We start from the raw sequence: 16,157 nt of genomic DNA on the forward strand, positions 1-16,157 counted from the left end.
GGCTTGACAGTCAATCCGCTGTAAACAACAAATGAAAGCAAGGTTCCCTCTAATTTTTGCCACCTTTGGGTTCCAGCCACAACCAGAACCAAATGGGCAGCAACAGTGGCTGTGGGTGTGCAGCCCTGATGCAGCGCTGCACAGCCGTCCATCTGAGCAGCTTAGAGGGAATGTTGAATAAGAGGGTTTGAGGATCAATGAAAAACAAATGCAATGTGGATTGAAAGAGAATTAGAACTAGTAATTTTCTCATCTCATTCTCACCCAAATAATCCCTCCTACTAGGAAAAATTATTTTTGACTGCAGTTTCCAGAATCTTTCAGCCATCATGGTGATGCTGGCTGGGGGATGCTGGGAGTTATAGCCCCCAAAGTAGCCTTTCCAGACTCTCCTGCTTCTGACTGTCACTCTTTCAAACTCTCATTGTCTGCTCCCTCCAACCCACCTTCCACTTCCTTTAATGCCCTATGCTCAGAGCCATTTTCTTCCCTACCTCTCGAAACACAAATTCCAAATATGATTCACAGACACACTAAATGTTCTGTGTATGGGAAGCAAACTTTATGCATTGCCTCTAACCATCAGAAAGTGTTGCTGGTTGGCTAGCTCTTCTGTATAATGAAATTGTAGAGCCAAGTTCATAGAATCATAGTGAAGTTGGAAGGAGCCTACCAGGCCATTGTAGCATTCACCCTGTTTATGAATATTTATATTGAAATTTGCATGCACCAATAGGAGTTGGTGGGGGCGGAGTTAAGTGGGGGTGAAGAACAGAGGAGAGTGAGAGAGGAGAGTAGGCAGTTGAGAGTGCAGTTCCAAATTGAGATGAAGAAATTGGAATTAGCTGCCAATAACTACTACTACTACTACTACTACTACTACTACTACTACTACTACTACTACTACTACTACTACTACTACTACTATTATTATTATTATTATTATTATTATTATTATTATTATTATTATTATTATTATTATTATTATTATTATTCCAGTGTGGGAAATCTCTCAAATATCAATCTAAAGAAATTTCTCCAATACCAGAAAGGAGATTGTCCTGAATCTTTCCTGATTAATAAATTGAGAGAGCTTGTTGGGACTTCAGGGTTAAAGATGATGAGAGGGTGATAACTTCAAGGTCACAGATAGAGAGTTTTATCTGAGATCTATTCACTGATGCCTCTTGAACAAGCTAGAGACTTCAGAGCATCTCAGGAGAAAATTTCAATCAATTTCAAAGAAACCTGAGGAGTTTTTTTTTGTTTGTTTGTTTGTTTTGCTCAACTAGGGGCACGTTTAACTCAGTATCTTAATAAGTGACTCACCCCAACATAATTCCTGAAGAAAACATGTTGGAACAGGAGAGGGTCAGTCTCAAAGAGATTGTGGTGCCGAAGCCTCCCTAAGGAGCGCTTAGCACTTGGTCAGAGAGTTTGACAGGCCACGTGCTGAGGCAAGTTCCAAGACCTCAGCAGTGTGTAGCGTAAGACCCTTGAACAAGTCTGACCTTAAAAGAACACTTTACTTTTACCCAGTACTTTGCAAGTACTGACACATGGGCTTTATGATTCCTTAGAACACACAACAGCTCAGTTAGGTAGGACTCTTAAGAATATCCATGTAAGCTGCCCCGAGTAGACATTGTCTGGTGGGGTGTGTGTAAAAATCTAAGAAATAAAATTAGCCTCAAGGGGCTGTAACACCCTCCTCCACCCCCAATTCCCATGAAGATCCAGGTGTTTTATCTCTTCTCCAATTAGCTCAGAATGTGGGTCTTTCGCGGGCTCCTTGGTCCAACCTTCAGCATTATTTTGAACCATTCTGCACTGATCTTCAGAAAAACACTCTCATAGCACTTAGAAAAAAACATTTCAGTGTCTCTCAAATCATCTTCACACAGAACCTTTCTGGCTAGAGTAGCATTGAATTACCACGGGTGATCTGGTATATGGAGTGTAGCTGCGTCAGATCAAGTTTCAGCTCCTTGTCTGATTGGTTTGGATCTCTCAAAGCATGTGCAGAGTGTTTGCATGGTAATCCGCTTTCAGGGGAGGCAGATTGTAGCTCCTGGGGAAAGCATGGAAATCTCAACCACTGAAACTTTTGTTGAAAGACCCGGTTTAGGGAAACATCCTGAAATAAGAGAGACTGCTGATTTGGTGCTGATGAAAAATCCTAATAGTTCATCCTTTATTAAAGTACAAAAGGAAATAGCACCTTAAATAATTGCTTTGAAAAGGTTAAAGAGAATCCCATTCCACCGTCCACTGAACATCCAAAGAGGTATTGTGTGGACCAAGATGTATGTGGACCAAGACCTATTGTATAGAGAGGCTTTAATGGCACCTTGTAGGGGTGGAGAAGGGCTCCACAAACAGCTAATTGTCCCTGTTAAATACCAAGAAAAGATTCTGGGAAAAGCACACAAAGATGTATTTGGAGCACACATGGGAGTCTCTCGCACTAAGGAAAATGTCGCACAGAATTTTTATTGGCCAGGGATGGGACAGCAAATTAAGCAATACAGTATTGCTAAACCTGTGATGCTTGCCAGAAGTGAGGTATTGGAAATGACAAAAATAGAGCTAAACTTTGCCCATTGCCTATTATCTCAACCCCTTTCCAACATTTAGGTCTTGGCCTGGTGGGACCCCTACCCAGGGCGACTAGATGAGGAAATAAGTATATTTTATCCATTATTGATTTTGCCGCCAGATACCCAGAAGCAGTCCCCCTACGAAACAGAGATGGAAACTGTGGTGGATGCGTTAATTAGTTATATGTGTCGAATTCCACAGACCTGCCATATTAATGTTGAGACCCACAAAAGGAAATAAATTGCAGTTAGCGTGGATCGGACCATACACAGTGGTCTCCAAAATGAATGTGTCAGTTATATTCTCCAAAGAGTAAATAAAACCATGTATGGCCTGAGAGAGTATTTTTAACAAGACCTGGAAGGAACATAAATCCCATCTAGAGGTTGTGTTGCAAGGGTTACGAGATGCCGGTTTGATAGTGAAAGTGGCTAAATGTCAAATTGGGAACTCTGAAATAAGGTACCTAGGGCATCTAGTCAGAGGGGGAATGATCAACCCCCTAGATGCAAAGATAGGAGCTATTGGTACTTGGCCCACCCCGACTTCTAAAAAGAAAGTCCAAGCATTCCTTGGGTTGGCTGGATATTATAGACGTTTTGTCCTGAAGTTTAATGAGATAGCTGCTCTACTAACAAACTTAACCTGAGAGAAGCAAGCTGAAAACATCCCATGGAGGTCAGAGTGCCAGGTACCCTTCGATTGTCTGAAGAGGGCACTGACTTCAAAACCTGTCCTTATTGCACTGGATTTTGACCATGAGTTCATCATTTACATAGATGCGTTGAAGTGGGACTGGGAGCCTTGCTGTGCCAAACAGTGACTTATATAAGCAAGAAACTCCAACCTGTCAAGAGACATTTATCCACTGTTAAGTTTCCCCTCCTAAAACAAACTAATTAAGGAGGGAGGGATGTAGCATTCACCCTGCTTATGAATATTTATGTTGAAATTTGTATATACCTATAGGAGTTGGTGGGCGTGGAGTTAAGTGATGGTGAAGAATAGAAGGGAGAGAGGAGAGTAGGCGGTTGAGAGTGGAGGAAGAAGGTTAACCACATTGACTGGACTTTTATCACTTGTACCAATAAAAAAATTCTACTTTGTTCTTAACTGATACGTTGCCCGGACCTCTGTAATTAATAGTGAATAAAGTTGATGTAATCAACTGGTGGCAGTTAAACGACACATAGCTTGTGCCTTTACTTGGTGAAACAACCAAGGGACAGGCAAGAACGTGATAGCCATCAAGTCCAACCCCCTGCTCAATGCAGGAATACAATCAAAGCATATCTGCCAGGTGATTATCTAAATTTTTCTTGAATGCCTCCAGTGTTGGAGCACTCACCAACTCCTGAGATAACTGAAACTTTGTTGTACTGCTCTAACAGTTAGGAAGTTTTTCCTCATATTCCACCGAAATCTGGCTTCCTTTAACTTGAGCCCATTGTTGTGTGCCCTTCACTCTGGGATGACTGAGAACATATCCTGCCCCTCCTCTGTATGACAGCCTTTCATATATTTGAGAAGTGCTGTCATATCATTTCTCAGTCTTCTTTTCTCAGGGCTAAACATGCCTAATTCTTTCAGCTTTTCCTCCTAAAGATTGGTTTCCAGCCCCCTGATCATCCTTGTCACCTTCCTCTGAACGTGTTCCAATTTGTTAGCATCCTTCTTGAAGTGTGGTGTCCACAACCGGACACAATGCTCAAGGTGAGGCCTAACCAGTGCTGAATAGAGGGGGGCTAGCACCTTGTGGGATTTGGAAACTATATTTCCATTAATACATCCTAAAATAGCATTTGCTACAAAGAAGGCCCTGTTCCTGGTTACCTCCTAGGCTCAAAAGTGAGACATTGTAGAAATGTCTTCTTTATGGAAGACAGCCTCATATTTGAAGGTGGCCCTGGGCAAATTGCTGGCTGGTGGACCAGTTGCTCTGCTGGGGGATAAAGATACATTATGGTGACTATGGCTACATGAATGGGTGGACACCTGAGTCTTTATACGTTGTAAATTTCCCACAAAGTCCCAGAGTAAGACTAATCTGGAGTGTTGTCAGAAAGTGAAAGGGTGGTTAGGTCATGAGTTTGAAAAAGTTATAGTTCTGGACTACAGCTTTTTGAACACTACAGCCACAATATTCTAGGAGTTACAATCCAAACAAAACAAAACAAAAAAACATTCCTATCTCTGAGTAGATCCAGATTCCTGGCACAGCTTCAAGTGCTAGGCAAAAGGATAAATTGGGGGCGGAAGGTACAGGCTTAAGCAGTGCCCCTTGCCAAAGTAAGGAGGGCATGGGAGTCATCTGAAGATGCCAGATGCTTATGCTGTCTCTGAATGTAGTGATGTGGTGGTTAAAGTTTAGACTGGGATGTGGTAAATCCATGTTCCAGAGAATGTATAGGATGATAATCTCATCTAGTCACCTTCTTCTTGTTCTACCTAACAGAGATCTTGTAAGGAAAAGTGGGCCGGTGAGTACCCTGTGTATTGTCTTGAGACCAGTTGTTTGGCAGTGGTGAGTGCAGTACTGTATTGTTTGTCTCTGTCTTCCTCTGGCGTGGCTCACAGCCTACTTGGGTAGCAAGCTTAGGGCTACCCCAGGGTCAGTCATCCAGCCAGCCAGGTGGGAAAGCAATCCTGCCTCCTCAAACAGCCTGTCTCACTGCACACAGTTTTCCTACTTTTATGAGCTTGTTCCTTTTAAGGTTGTTCCTCCTGTCACACTCCCACAGTTTTCCATTTTAAATTGCTACTTAGTGGTAATGAGAATTCAAAAATAAACACAGGCTGATTCCTCATAGCTGAGGAGGCCTCTGCAGGGGCACTTAAAGGCAGACTGGCCCTTTCTTGTCCAGCAACTCTTATATACAGAATTAGGTAGATTTAAGAGCTAAGAGTCCTTCTGGATTAGATAGGGTCAGACCCACTTCAACCACAGTCCTGTTTCCTATGATTCCCAGTCACATATCTGGGAAGCCTGAAAGCCTTGTGATGGAAAGCTTTACAGGCTTACTCTCTCCTGCTGTTATCTTCCTAGACATTTTGCCACCTGAGGCAAAGGGCAAGAAGATGCTCCTCCTATTCCAGGTACACAAACTGACCAAATCAGAAGTTGACTTTTACTTCAAAACTGATGATGGAGTGGCGTTTTATACCCAGAGCTCAGGAAGGTTTTGCTGGACTTCACAGCCCCTCAAATGACCAGGGCAATGCTATGTTGGAGATTCAGGTAGTTAATATCCACTGCCTGGCTGACTTCCTCACTCTTTCTCATGGTAAGGCCAGCCTTGCAGGCAGTTGACATTTAGTGGTACACTGCATCTCACCATGGAGGTACCACACGATGAGCACGTGGTATTTAGTTATTTCTTTAACACAGGTACTCTCTCAAATAATTGAAATACACGTGTTCTGGAGGAGGTGGAGAAGTTGCTGCTCATCTGGATGCAAGAGAAGCAGCATGCAGGGGACACAAATGACTCTGATGCTTCTGCGCCTGCACCAGAGTCAACAGTGATGGAGGACATTGTTGCCTTGGGGAGGACCATGGGCCTCGAGGTCACAGAGGAGGACATCTGTGAACTGGTGGAGGGCCACGACCAGGATCTGTCCACCCAGGAGCTGGTCGAGATTCAGGCAGAGGCTATGGAGGAGCAGTCCTCTTTGGAAGAGGAAGAAAAGCCAGGCGAGGAACATCTGTCCACCACTAAACTGCTTTTAGAACAGTGGCAAAACTTGCAGACTCAAGCACAATGGTACCACCCAGACAAGGCTCTGGCACATGACCTTTCAAACACATATGATGAAAGGATCATGTCCCCTTTCAGAGGGATGCTGAAAAGGCGGCAGAAGCAGCTGACCATAGAGAAGTTCCTCATGAAGAGGCCAAGACAGGAAGAGGAACCTGCGGCTTCTACCAGCGGTGCCCAGTTGCCTTCTTCCTCCTCCTCGTCCTAGAAGCCTTGAGGTCAAGCCTTCAAGCCTTCTCCCAGTTGACCATCGTTCGGGCCATCGCCAGAGAGACCCTCCGCAGCTCTGGGAATGTAAAAGACTGCTGCTGTGATGTGGAGACAGTTCTGTCTGCCTCCGATTTCCTCACTTAAAACACTGGTCCTGGTGGTTTAGAGACTTCAGCCTCACTTTTTCACTTTAAAATGTGAAATGTAAAAAGTTTCTGTACTGTTGGTGTCTGTATGTTTACATGCCTTGAAAATGCACTTTCTCAAGAGTTTTGCACAATCCAAGGACTGTTAGTGACTGTTTCTGTTCAGTTTCATGAAGGCAAATGTTCCTGCCTCATGTTTGCTGATTTTTAAATGTTTTTCTATGATGTTTAAAAAGTTAGTTTTTTGATTGAAAATTTTTAAATCATCTGCACAATATGTATGGCTTTAAAGAGCACTTAATAAACCCTTTGTAAACCAAATTTGACTTTGTTCTCACTTTTTTTGCCCATAGGAACACATTAATTAGATTTCAATGCATTTCTATGGGAAATCATCGCGTTTCGCAAGATGAATTTTTCTCAAGATGACATTAACCGCAGAATGAATTAAATTCGTCTTGCGAGGCACCACTGTGTTGTTGTTGTTGTTGTTGTTGTTGTTGTTGTTGTTGTTGTTGTTGTTGTTGTTGTTGTTGTTGTTGTTGTTTTATTTTTATTATTATTATTATTATTTAGTTTCCAGTATTTGCCAAGAATTCCCCAGACAGAATTCTGGAAGATGCAGACCAAAAACAGAAGTTTACACTCCAGCTCTCTTTACCTCCATGTTCTACATACCTCCTTCTCCTTTCAACAAGAAGGAAAGTTGTGTTGGTGCTTCCTGAGAGTCTAAGCCTCACTCTGAGGCATTCTTTGAAGGGGAGTTCATTGGGAGGCATTTTCTACAGATCCTAATAAACAGCAGGACTACAACTCCCAGAACCCCCAACCAGCATGTGTTCTGCGTTCATGGGTTGTGCTGGCTGAGGGATTCTAGGTGCTGTTGTCCAAAAAAGTAACTCTTCCAAGCTCCACCTGTTTGCACATCTTGGTAAACAGAATTTGCTCTGAATTAGGAATTCAGTTAGAGAATGTTTGCATGCAAAAATAGGAGGGAATATGCAAGCACAATCCTGTCTTTGTTTGTGATGACTGAATTGGTGTGTCTGTCTCATGCCTTTGGCTCCTTGTTTATATTTTGGGAATACAGACCTAAATAACAGAATTGTAAGTATAGTCAGGATATTTCATGAGCAGTAGTCTGGACATTTTCAAAGCTTAGGTGGACAGAGCAGAGGTGTGGTATAGTAGAGAAAGAGAGGTAGTTTGCTAAATGTATCTTAACTTAAAATTATATAGAGAGGAATGATGTGGTATTGGACATAGCACTTAATAATGTATTAAAAGATTTAGGAGAAGTGTTGCATAGTCTGGATATCATGGTTACTATCCAAGCAGGTTGCTCATTGTTATTTTAGGAAACTAAAGTAAGACAGAGGTCATAATAGTTTCCTTAAAAGTTGCTTGGTGAAATCACAGATGACATCACAGATGAACAGGGGTCTGAGTTTAGTTCTAAATTGCTTATTCTGGTCTAGAGCATGAAAGTGCTTGTGAAAAATGAACTCTGCAAGAAGTTTTGGCTCCTAAAGAGTTGTCAAACGTAGGTGGTATGATGACTCCTTAGCATGGCAGGAAAAGCCCACCCAAGGTGGAGAGATGCTGGAGGGGTAAGCAGTCACTTCCTTCAATTGTTCTGCTTTTCTGAGAAGGCTTTTGTCAGACAGGAAGGCTTTTGTCTATCTTTAAAACAAATCTCATCCACACTGCTAAATTGAGATTTTTTCAGCTCAGGGATTTGTTTTTGTTTTTATTTTTTTTTAAACAGTGATACCAACGCCCAAAATCCTGCTCTGACGGCAAACTGAAGTTTTGTGGCTAGAATACATGATATGGGCATCCATGTTTTTCCCTGAACTCTGTCTCCACAATTTGGATTTCATTTGTTTTATTGAAAGACTGGAAAGTAGGAGAGAGACACTGGGGAGATGAAAGCATCAGAAATATCACTATGGCAACATCCTGATGGCCATGGATGAACTGCTACTGTGCTTTTTGTTTTCTAGGGTTTATGTGATAGCCAGAGTTGGGTAGTAGTTTGAACATTGGACTGAAACTTGGAGGGCCCGGGCTGTAGCTCCACTGAACCATGAGACTTACTTTGGCTAGTAGTCCCTCACTCACAGCCTTCCCCACTTTGTGGACTTGTGAGGTTAAAATGGGGAAGAATAGAATTCTGTGTTTCACCTTGAGCACAGTGAGGAAAGGTGGGCTCTAAATTTGACTAATTAATAAATGTCCATAGTACCATCCAGTACCGTAGGAAGGAAACCAATTCTCTCTCTCTCTTTTTTTTTCCTTTGGAAACCAAAACGACAGGTAAGTACCTCCCCCATTCTCTCCCCACCTCCATGATTATCAGATGATTCCTGGCAGTGTAATTGCTGATAACTCCATGGCTGTTCCATAGTGTAGGATCAGGTCTATCTGGCCCAGTATTGTCTGTTGTAGCAACAGCACCCCAGGGGTGCCTTTCATGTCGTCTGTTACCTGATGTGTTTTGACTGAGGTGCCAAGGGTCAAATGCAGGACTTTTTAGTAACATGTGCTCCAAGTATGCAGGCAGTCGTCTCTTAAGTATGCAAAGGTCACAGTTCAAAGCAAGCACGAGTGGATGTGGGAAACAGGAAATGTGCTGGGTATATAACATGTACTTCAAAACTACAATTCGGGCTGTTAACAGCTTCCTTCTTGGTGAAAACAGCCCTTAAGAACTTTTTAGTTTTTCACAGTAACCTTAGGACAGACCTGGGCAAAGTGCAGCCCAAGGGCCACATACAGCCCGCGAGCTGCTCCTTTCCAATTAACAAATTTATAATAGAAACAATCATAACATCACTGTTTCATTTTATTTTTAAGTAAAGTTGGTTTGGCCCCCAAACACAGTTCAGATTTTTCATGTGCCCCCCCATAGAAATTAATTGCCCACCCCTGCCTTAGGAGATACTTATGATCATGTCATGTCCATAGATATAGATAGTTTACACAGTTACTGCTCAGGTAGTAGTATAGGAATCTGGTTGGCTATAAAATTATAATTTCCAGCAAAATTAGAATCAGGGCCATTTCTGAAAAGCAAACATTAAAAAAGATTTAACAGACATTTCCCCATGCCACACACTTCTATGAATGGACTGCAAGCTAAAGGTCTGTAGCCTGATGCTCACTACCCTTGAAGATCTCACACCTCAGGGTTTTTGGGAAAGCATGGCCTTTTAAAATAGCATTGTAGCCCATAAAGCATCTGTGGGCTACCTATGAGTCGTATGCAGATCTCAGACAGTCACCACATGGTCTACCGATGTTCTGCTCACTATTTCCTGCAGCCACACCAGGCAACAGGAAAAATCCCACTCCTCCTGTGCAAAGAACTTGATCAGGATCATTCAGAGGGGAGCATTAATTTTTTCTCTCCTGTGAGCGATTTGGGTATAGAGACCACTGATTTCCTGTTGTTTGTCCACCACTCCAATTTTTCTTTCCCCTAATCTCAGTAGACAGAGGATGGAGAGTTAATTCTCATCTCTATATGGTTAGCTGTGGGTAGAGCATGGGTGCAGCTACCAACCCACCATCCTACATCAGATATAACACTTGGATCCACAATTTGCTGATTGTGGCTTTCCTGCGTGTGGTGCTTGGCATGCTCCTTTGTCCCTCCATTTGTTCCTCCAGCCTCTCATTTCTCTCTCTTGAGTGTGGAGTATGGAGTGTGTTAGTTAAAATATCTTTTCCTGAGCCTTGAGATCCACCTTTTCCTCTTTATGCACGCAAACTCTCAAAGATCTTGTAAATGTAGTCCAGGATGACGAATCATACTCTGAGAGGGTTTATCAATGGCTCCTTCTCAAACTGTGAAAAAGTAACAAGTCGGGTACCTCAAGGCTCAGTCCTGGTCCTGGTGCTCTTCAATATTTTTATTAATGACTTGGATGAGGGAGTATGGGGAATGCTTATCAAATCTGTGGATGACACAAAATGGAGTAGAATAACTAAAACCTTGGAAGACAGGAACAAAATATCTTGATAGGCTTGAGCACTGGGCTGAGAACAACAGAATCAAATTTAACAGGGATAAGTGCAGAGTTAAAATGTAGATCAAATGCTGAATATGAGCCAACAGTGTGATATGGCTGCAAAAAAGGCCAATGGTATTTTAGGATGCATTAAGAGAAGTATAGTCTCCAAATTTCATGCGGTGCTAGTTCCCCTCTATTCAACACTGGTTAGGCTGCCTCTTGAGTACTGTGTCCAGTTCTGGATAATGTATTTTAAGTAAGATGCCAACAAACTGGAGCAAGTTCAGAGGAAGGTAACAAGCATGATCAGGGGACTGTAAACTAAACCCTATAAAGGCTGAGGAAGGGCAGGATCTGTTCTCAGTCATCCCAGACTGTAGGATATATACCAATGGACTCAAGTTATAGGAAGACAGATTTAGGCTGAATATCAGAAAAAGCTTCATAACTGTTAGAGCAGTACAACAATGGAACCGATTACCTTGAGAAATGGTGAATGCTCCAGTGCTGGAGCCATTGAAGAGAAAATTTGGACAGTCATCTCTCAAATCTGCTTTGATTCATGCATTGAGCAGTATTGGACTTGATGGCCATATAGGCCTCTTCCAGCTCCATTATTCTATGATCTAACTCCATTATTCTTTTATTCTAGTTTCTCACAATTTTGCCTAGAATCTTTTCTGCTTTCATGGAAAGCTTTGCTCACCTTAAAAAGAAATAAAAATAAACTCAAATTCTTGATGAGTCACAGCAGACTTAGATGACAAAATAGTTTGTGATTTACCAGTTGACTTAGCAGAAGCCTTGCCATATTTTGGGAGCTTTTGTGCTAGCGTGCTTTGTCTAGAACCTGGAAAATCAACAGTTAAACTTGGAACAGGCTGCATTGTGTACCTTCTGACTGGATGTGTTCTTCCTCTCCCGTTCTCTCTCTCTTCCTCAGACCCAGTGCCTCCATTTTGGGCTGTTCTCTATTTCTCCTTTGAGGGCTTGCTTGTCCAGTACACTCTTTAATTTGGAAAAGTAAACTTGATCTACATAGGTAGCGAATGAAATGTGATAATCTTGAAGTGTCAGAGTGGATGATACTACAACAGAAATGACTATGGGCAGTCATATTTTTGAATGATTCTGCAACAAACCTAGCATCTTCCTCTCTGCTGAGATAGAATGATTGTCATGGTCTTGTTTCTCCTAGGAAACTGTTTCCTTAGTACTTGGGTCCTCTAGACGTCCTTATTTACACCATGGTAGGGAAACATGCAGCTCTCTAGAATTTATTGGATTACAACTCCTATCAGCCCTGTAGCCATTATAACTAATGGGTAAGAGATGGTGGCAGTTGCAGTCCATCAGCCTTTGAAAGGGAGCATCCTCCCTACCCTTTCTTTGGACAAAAAAATATTTTCAAGTACAGTGGTGCCCCGCATGATGACGATAATCCATTCTGTTAAAATCGCTGTACAGCGAAATCATCGTCATATGAAAAAACCCATTGGAATGCATTGAAAACTGGTTAATGCATTCCAATGGGGAACTACCTCAACGTCCAGCTAAGATCGCCCATAGAGAACCACCAATCAGCTGTTTAAAATCACTGTTTTGCGAAGCTTCTGTCTGGGAAAAAGCCATTTTGCGAAGGGAAGCAAGCCATTTTGCGGAGCTAGAAAAATCATCGTTTTGCGAACAAACGGTTCGTGAAGCAAGGACTTAATCAACGTAAAGCGAAAATCCCCCATAGGAAACATTGTTTTGCGATCGCAGTTGCGATCACAAAAAAGTCATTGTCAAGCGATTTCATCGTTTAGCAGGGTAAGCGTCTAGCGGGGCACCACTGTAGCAAGTTTCTCTGGTACAGCAGTTCCTAACCTTGGGTACCCAGATGTTCTTGGACTACAACTCCCAGAAATCCTAGCCATCACAGCTAGTGGTGACGGCTTCTGGAAGTTTTAGTCCAAAGACATATGGGGACACAAGGTTGGAAACTACTGTTCTAAGGTTAACTTTTAATTTAGTTATACCTTTTTAAAAATAAAATATTCAAGGTGACTGTGATTGGGTTCTGGCTTTGCCATAGACAGTTCCTCACCTTTTGGTGTACACATAACAGGAGACAAGGGGTTCTGTAACAACGGTTTATTTTGTTTCAACTAAGTTGTATGAACTTAGAAGGTCCAACGGAACCATTAACAAGGGGACGTATCTGTCCAAAAGTCCTTTAACTCGGGGATGTAAAACAAGTTCTTTAATGTGGGTACATTCCAAATCTCACTTGATCTGTGGGTTTCCACAAGGTTTGGCTCCAAGACCATGGAAAAGGTCCAGTGACCAGGGTGTCAAGTCCAGTCACCCTTGGGAGGCATCATGGGGGATCGATTTAGGTAGTACCACCTTCGTCCAAGGACCTTCCTTTCCCCTTTGGTGCACATATGCAGTCCCTTCCAGTGGCTCTGCTTCATCAGTCTGCACTTCAATTCGGGCTCCTTCTCCTCCTTTGGGCTTCTGCCTTACCTTTTCCCCTCCAAGAGTAGGTTTGGGAAGTGACTTATACTGCTGTCACCTCTCTATCTCCTCTAAAGGGAGTTTCATTTGGACTTTTTCATGTGACCATGGATCTCCTAGCTCTGGCCAGTCCCAACTGATTGGAATGTCCTCCTCCTTCCCTCTGTAGGTTTTTATCCCTTCCTCCCAATCTCCCTTTCTCCCCCTCTGTTGTCAGAAACCCCTCCGCTATTGCTTGATTTCCTCCATCCAATATATCACCATTCTGCTTTCCTTCAGCTCTCCCACATTTACTTTCCAGTGTCTTGCATTGAGCCATCACAGGCAATAGAGTATAAATTGTGCCAAACCCTTTCAATTTAAACAATGGAGGTGATAGCTCACTCCTGGGTCCAGCATTTGCCACTGTGTCCTTTTTACAGTGACTCATAAAATAACATTAAAATGTTTTTTAAAGGACCAATAATAGCTTTTAAAAAAGGAAATAGAAGTGCTGGAAAGAACTGCTTAAACCAGGATTTTGTACATTGTGTTGATATCATAGGTGATTGGAATGCAAAGGTCAGAAATAAACAGAACCAGTCTTCATTGGAGACGTTGACCCAGGACTTAGAAATGAAACAGGAAGGAAACTCATGGAATTCTGTGATGCCAGCAACTTGTTTATTGCAAATTCATGCTTTAGGCAGCCAAACAGGTAACTGTACACATGAATGTCACTAGATGTACAGTAGAGAAATCAAATGAAGTACATAATTGGAAGCAAAAGGTGGAGAGACTATGTTCTCTCTTCAAAACAAGACCAGGAGCAAGCTATAGTACGGACTTTGAACCTGTTAATATCAAAATTTGGAGTAAAGCTGAAGAGGAACACTCAAATGATCACAGAGCCAAAATAGAATTTCAGTAATATTTTCTATTGAATTTAAACCCCATATAAAGAACCAAGGGCAGTTATAAGAAGACTAGAGAAGATCCTGAAGTTTAAGGATGTGTCACTGGGCACCTAGGTCAAGATAATCTGTATTGTGATATCCCTGGCTACTATGTACGGATGTGAAAACTGGACAGTGAAGAAAGACAATGGGAAAAGAATTGATGCATTCAAAATGTGGTATGGAAGGAGAACTTTACAGGTATCATAGGATTCCAGAAAAATGAGGGTCCTAGAAGCAAAAATTAATAAAGCCTATTGTCTTTTGGGAAAGCAGGACTCACTGTAAAGTGCATTAATTTGGGAAAAGTTGAAGGAAGCTAGAAAACAAAGAGTGAATATGAAGTGTATTAAATTAAATAAGAGAAGCCTTGAGTTTGCAAGATCTGAGCAGAACTGCTAATGGTAGGAAGTTTGACGGATAATTAATTCGTAGGGCCATAACAAGTTAAAAGTTATACATTGGGAAAGCGTTCCCAGTTTTTCAGAGATACCATTTTTCAACCTTGTATCTGTTAATCTTCAGGCAAGCCAAGTGTTGATAAACAAACGCTGCTGTTTTGACTGCATTTGTTATGAAAGGCACTGTTTCTCATTTCTCCTGAATTTTTGTTCGTACCATTTAAAGAACTGTGTTTTTTTTTTTTTTTTAGATTGAGCAGGCTTGGAGTTACTTGAAATACTTTATTTTGAAAAGATAAAATTAACATAGGACTCATTTTCAAAAAATTAGACTGTACTACTTAATACCTCTCAGACTTAGTTACAGAGATAATTAAACTGCTGTTAAATACAAGAGAGACTGTAATAACATTGGTTCTTAAATCCGTCTGTGATGGTTGAACAGGGACTTGGGAAACTCTCTTAATGGCCTTCAAGTTACAGGAAGCCAGATTGAATATCAGGAAAAACTTCCTGTTACACTACAACACTGGAACCCATTACCTCTGGAAGTGTTGTATGCTCCAACACTGAGAGAATTCAAGAGAAAATTATAGATAGGTAAAGGTAAAGGTTCCCCTTGACAATTTTTTGTCCAGTCATGTTCGACTCTAGGGGACGGTGCTCATCCCCGTTTCCAAGCCATAGAGCCAGCATTTTGTCCGAAGACAATCTTCCGTGGTCACATGGCCAGTGCGACTTAGACACAGAACGCTGTTACCTTCCCACCGAGGTGGTCCCTATTTATCTACTTGCATTTGCATGCTTTCGAACCGCTAGGTTGGCCGGAGGAATAGATAACCATCCATCAAATATACTTCCATTTGAATTTCTGCATTGAGCGGGGGGGCTGGACTGATGGACTTATAGGTCCCTTCCCACTCCAGTATTCTATGTTTGTGTGACCTTGTCCAATTACTGTGCCTCAGTCTGATTTCCCTCACAGACATTGGGGAAAGGAGAGCAGATTATTTGGCTTTAAGGTCATTGTAAGGAAAAGTTGAAAAATGTAACTAATAATTTAAATACACCTATTTTTATCCGTTTCCACATAACAAAAGCATGCATTTATGTTTTCTGTATATTTCCTTAAGTTAGAAACAAAACAAGAAAAATGGGAACGTCTGACCTACTAGCCCATTGTGTCAGCTCTGTTCCTCTTTAACTTGGTTCTATTTTAAGGCATATTCTTAAAGAAATTACCTTTCCTCAGCCAGCCTACTAGCAGCACCTCTGTTGTCTGCAGTACCAGTTGCTGATTATGTATGAAATGCTAGGAATGCAGGAGTGGAGCCCAACCCTACAGGTCCTGGGAAGTGTCCCGTGTGCTTCACGGGGAGTCTGTTCAGGATTCCATGTATTGTTCTAGACCTCAAAGACCTGAGTGAAATTCTTGCACCCCAGACTGGCTTGCCGTTCACCTTCCAGATTTCATGTCCTATGGACCCAAAGATCTTATGAATATTTTTGGAGTTGGGCACTAACATAACTGTGCAGGTAGGTTCTTGCAATTGACATGTTTTCCCCTCCTATCAGTGCTGATATT

At 41.9% G+C, this 16,157-nt stretch overlaps 1 protein-coding gene across 8 annotated transcripts in view; it reads left to right on the forward strand.

Moving 5' to 3' along the window:
- RIPOR1 (RHO family interacting cell polarization regulator 1) overlaps positions 1–16,157 on the forward strand; it is a 156,880-nt gene that overhangs the window by 72,108 nt on the left and 68,615 nt on the right. The gene's annotated exons all lie outside the window — the stretch shown is intronic.

Source organism: Pogona vitticeps, chromosome 10 (genome assembly GCF_051106095.1).
Source record: "Pogona vitticeps strain Pit_001003342236 chromosome 10, PviZW2.1, whole genome shotgun sequence".
Classification (NCBI taxonomy): Eukaryota; Metazoa; Chordata; class Lepidosauria; order Squamata; family Agamidae; genus Pogona; species Pogona vitticeps.